This window comes from Acartia tonsa, chromosome 10 (genome assembly GCF_053477335.1).
Source record: "Acartia tonsa isolate MP-2025a chromosome 10, ASM5347733v1, whole genome shotgun sequence".
NCBI lineage: Eukaryota > Metazoa > Arthropoda > Copepoda > Calanoida > Acartiidae > Acartia > Acartia tonsa.
In genome coordinates, this window is record NC_137269.1 from 49,944,947 (window position 1) to 49,950,561 (window position 5,615).

Consider the following 5,615-nt stretch of genomic DNA (forward strand, 5'->3'; position numbering starts at 1 on the left):
TAATTGATGTATCCCTGAACAGGTAGTCTTAAGGAGAATATATCAGAAGTGTTTTCATGGGGACTGTCCCCATGAAAACACTTCTGATATATTCTCCTTAAGACTACCTGTTCAGGGATACATCAATTACTAAAATCAGTCAATAAATAAGGAAATTATGCTCCAAAACATGAATATCCCTGTTATAAGGTTTCCCCTCTGGTATACTGGATTTACTTGATTTACCTCACTCAACTTTCTGGCGTGTTGTGCAGTGAAAAAACTACCCCCCCCTTATTTTTGATTTTTGTCAAAAATAAGCGGGGGGTTAATTCTTTGCCTTGCCGTGCTTTTTTCCTCCTTGCCGTTTTCCAGACATTAAAAAACTACCCCCCCCTTATTTTTGATTTTTGTCAAAAATAAGCGGGGGGGGGGGTTTTCGGTGCTCCGGTCTTCACATGTAAGCAAGCACCGAGCTTTCTGCTAGGACTCTAACTGATCTCTTTGATAAAATTTGGAGGCAAGAAAAGATACCAACGGACTGGTCTAAAGGTATAATCATAAAACTACCTAAGAAGGGAGATTTGAACAATTGTGATAATTGGAGAGGAATTATGCTGCTTTCTATCCCAAGCAAGGTCTTATGTAAAGTTATTTTAAACAGAATTGATGAAAAAATTGACAATAAACTAAGAGAAGAACAAGCTGGATTCCGTGCTGGAAAGGGCTGTGTTGACCAAATTTTCACCCTTAGGACGGTTATTGAACAATGTGTTGAATTTAACAAGCCACTCCATGTAAATTTTGTTGATTTCTCTAAGGCCTTTGACTCCATACACAGACAAACACTTTGGAAAATACTAAGAAGTTATGGTATACCTGAAAAGATGATAATTATGATAACTAAATTCTATGACAACTTCCAAGCCTGTGTTTCAGTTGGAAACAATAAGACATCTGATTTCTTTAGAATAAGCACTGGAGTTAGACAGGGATGCATTTTATCACCTATTCTATTTATATTGGTCATTGACTGGGTGATGAAGAAAACCACAGAGGACAAAAAACGTGGTCTCCAGCTGGGCATACTAGGACACCTAGAGGATCTGGACTTTGCTGATGACCTGGCACTGATTTCAGAAACAATCAAACATCTACAAGCTAAAACAGATAGACTAGTCAAATATGCAGGACAAGTCGGGCTCTTTGTCAATGTCAAGAAGACCGAAATTATGAATATACCTACAAACCCTGATCAAAATATAACAATAAATGGTGAACAATTGAAACAAAGCAACAAATTCACTTATCTGGGGAGTGTTATCAGCAGCGAAAATGGCTCAAAAGCTGATATTAAGACCAGGATTGATAAGGCTAGGGTTGCTTTCAACAGTCTACACAACGTTTGGAATTCAAAGAAACTTGCTATGAAAACAAAAATCAGACTTTACAACAGTAATGTGAAATCAGTTCTTCTTTATGGAGCTGAATGCTGGAGAACTGTGAAAACTGAAACAAATCAACTTAATGCATTTCACAATAGCTGCCTAAGAAGAATTTGCAAAATATTCTGGCCAAACAAAATATCAAACATTGAGCTGCATGCTAAGACGAAGTGCAATAGTATTGAAGCAGAAGTGAAATATAAAAGACTAAGGTGGCTAGGACATGTGCTCAGAATGGAACAAAATAGGTTTCCAAAAAAGTGCTTAAAATGGAACCCCACCACTGGTAAACGTAAACGGGGACAACCAAAAATGACCTGGAGGCGGAGCACTGAAAAGGACCTCTTTGATTTGGAATTAACATGGGGAGAAGCTGAAGCACTTGCCAAAAAAAGAAATTCATGGAGGAACAAGGTGTCCGTATTCTCTGGACTCAACAGTCAAAAAGAGAGATGCGCCTGATGATGATATGACCTAGTTTAATTGTTTTCTTTCCCAAAAGTTTGATAAGTATGCTTCCTTAATAGCCGGCTTGCTACTTTTATTGAATCTTGATAAATTATTTCAAACTCGTAGTGTCCAAACTTTTAATGACATAAGAGACACTCTAATTTAAGTAGATACACATAGATTTATTGTCAATAGATGTAAAGATCTGTATCTATGTCATAAAAAAATAATATAATATCAAAACAAAACTTTTTTTTACGGTTTTGTTGAATATATAATAAATGCTTATCACACTGTTATTAGTCTTTATCATTTTGTCATACAGAAAGGCCACGCATTATAGTTGCAAGGTATACATAAACTTTTTGATTAAATATTATTTCAATTTTATTTTAAATTTTGGTAATAGATCCTTTCGTGCCAACGCCCCTTAAGGGCCGATTCTTTGTATTTTCAAAATTGCTTTTGATTTTAATCTTCACAGAACAAGGAATAGAATAATAGATAAAAAAGATTGCAACAAATCTGTTATAGAATTCTCTCTTTGGTAGTCTATAATTATAGGGATAAACAAGGATGACAACATCCATAAAAGCGAAGCACTGAAACGGTAGGACAAACGGACATTAACGCTTGTATAGTGTCTGAACTGAATAATCAGAATATAGAAGTATAAGAGTCGAAGGAAAATTATAAGTAAATTTGTTGAAAAACTGCTTGATACAGGATAATGTTTATGGATATACTTACATTTTTAGGACTTGATTATAGAGTTGCTTCACTTATAATATTGTCCTTTGTTGTTCCAGGAATAAATATACAAAAAATCAGATCAAACAGATAATTAGATCACATCAAAATTTGTTGTTAAAAAAGTAGAAAAATCAACCTGTTTGAAATGGACGTATCGACATTCTGGTAATGATTATAGAGTTGCTACGCTTTCTAAACTACTACAGGAATAATCATGCAAAGTTTGAAATTGATAGGACAATTCTAACATGCCTAAATTAACGAATATCTCGGATGGACAGACGGACAGACATACGGACGGACGGACGGACGGATGGACCGACCCTAATTGTAGAAAATCTTCGCTTTTAAAAAAAACCTGTAGAATCATTTAATTGTCATTGGCATCTCCCCCCCCCTGATATACATAAAACTGTGATGGAGACAGCGTAAAAAGGCTGACGTCAAACGATAAAATAACCAATGAGAGGCCAGTATAAATTTTACCATTGGTCAATTACAGTGTTAACTGGCCTCTCATTGATCAACTTTATTTTATTACGCCACTTTACGCTATCTCACTGTGAGATAATGTAAAATTGCAATTCAATGTTTAATTCTTTTCAGGAAAGTTTGTACTAGATAGTACAGCCAGCTTATACCAACAGCAAAATTTAATTTGAAAAAAAATCACGAAACCTATTCGTTGCTGGGGGGCAACACAAAGTAAAATTGACAACCTTTACATCTGCCCCCCACATACTTTTTAGATTTATTTTGCTTCTTGGCTATTCCTGGGATACAGTACGATAGGTAAACAAGTTCTCCTAATGTAATAAATCTTTAGGTACCAACGTAATAAATCTTTGGGTACCAATGCAAAAAAAGTTTGGATAGCAATATAATAAAACTTTGGATACCAATATGATAAAACTTTGGATACCAATATAGTAAAACTTTGGGTACCTATGCAAAAAAAAGTTTGGATACCAATATAATAAAATTTTGGATACCAATATAATAAAACTTTGGGTACCAATGAAACAAAAAGTATCCTATTATCTTATGACTATTTAGTTTATGTATATTTTATTCTTTTCAGGGAAGATTGACAGACCATTAACTATGTATAGGCCACACACACATAGAAGATACACCAACAATAGGTAAAAAGTCTTTAAAAGCGAAGCTTTTTCACAATTAGGGTCGTCTGTACGTCCATTCACATGATGATTCCTGTTAGGTATAATTCAGTACCTCTATTATTGTTACCAGAAAGTTTTTTTTAAACAATGATTCCTAGGACAATAAGGAAGGATAAAACATACAAACAAATTACTTTGTGCCTTATCTTCCTAAGAATCATCATCCAAACAAGCTATAAAAATATAAACATGAAAGTAAGATAAAATTTAAAGTTTCTGTTAATGATGCTACTCCTTTTGAATTGTATCTAATCATTATAGGAATCACTATTCAAAGTTAGAAATCAATAGGATGATTCTTAAATGACTAAATTAAGAGATGTATGGGACAGACAGGCGAACTGTTCCTTATTGCAGAAAAAAACATCGCTTTTAAAAATAATTTAATTGAAAACTAAATTTTATTATTATTATTTCTAATATATATTTATTTAAGTGATTGGCAGCTACCAATCAGCTACCAGAGAGGATTTCACCACACCTCTCCCAAGAGAAGAATATAAAAACACCATACCCCCCCCCCCCCCCCACCCTCCTCCCTGCCGTTCCTGTGCATGCCCCTCACACCACCATCCAAAATAATTTAATTATTGTCATTTAATTTTTTTTATAATTTATATATAATAAATTTTAATTGTTAATACCTCGTTGTAATTGTAGCTCTGTTACTCTACTATGTGTAGATTGGTCTGTCTGTTTGTTTGTGGGTCTGTAATGTTTTCTTTTTATTTTTTTTTATGATTCTGTTTGAGGATTAGTAATATCGAATTAGCGCAAAGTTTTTTTTATTCCTTATATGATATTTTTTGGGGACTTTAATAAATCATAATAAGGGTTGATTCATTAGTTCAGTGTTCAAACGTTTCAACCACTAATTTTAATCTACAGAGGGCATAAGTTTTGTATTATCATTAGGGATGTACATCAATTTATCGGCCATTGTCTTATCCCTTTAGATCCCTGGCAGTATATCTATATAAGTATCCCTGTCCCTCACTTAATTATATTTGCCCTTAGGGTCAGAGAGAGAGAGGGGACAATTGGTTGTTTGTTATTCTAGTACCCAAAGTTTTATAATAAATTCTCACTCGTAGGCTTAACAACTTTGGGGAATTTAGTCAATTTTGATTGTTTGATTCATTGAGTTTAATGTTCAAAAGTTTCAACCACTAATTTTAATCTGTTAAAGGGGTAATTTTGTGTATCATCATTGGGGATGTACATAAATTTGGAGGGCATCGCATTGTAGTAAAGATATTATTTTAGATTTATTTCCCTTATTACTGTTATTTTATCTCACTTTCTGTCTTATTGTCATTATTCTTCTTTATATTTATTTCTGTCTCTCCCCTGTCAAAACTATATCAGCATTTTATCGACATATCTTTTCAAAAGTTTATGTCTACTATATGGCTGTATTAAAAAGTGGTTATGTATTTTTGATTTTATGACTATGTTTAATTTTTATGCCCAAATAAATATGTTTATGTTTATGCAAGGACAAAGGATAGTCTTTCTGGGCAACAATTCTAGGAAAATCACGAAACCTACTCTGAAAACCTTATAGGGTACAGAGCAAAAGAGAAGGTGCAACATACTTGTATTTTGTAGTATTGTTCAATTCAGAAAGTATAATATCACCAAACCTCACCTCATTAACCGTCTGTTTTTAGAATCAAAACAAAGGCTTCTTACTAAACAATTTAGAATTAGGGAGATTTAAAAAATATTTTATAATACTTCCTGAAATTAAAATCTTTACATTTATTTCTTATTCATGATATTTGTAACTGTTTACAAACAA

The 5,615-nt window shown here is 33.3% G+C and overlaps 1 long non-coding RNA gene across 1 annotated transcript; it reads left to right on the top strand.

Annotated features, from left to right (window-relative positions):
• Nucleotides 1–2,175: 2,175 nt before the first annotated feature.
• Nucleotides 2,176–4,450, top strand: LOC145329294 (uncharacterized). Its single transcript, XR_013882855.1, has 4 exons — nt 2,176–2,224; nt 3,234–3,419; nt 3,709–3,772; nt 4,248–4,450. It is a non-coding gene; the product is annotated as an uncharacterized LOC145329294 (long non-coding RNA).
• The last annotated feature ends 1,165 nt before the right edge of the window (nt 4,451–5,615 follow it).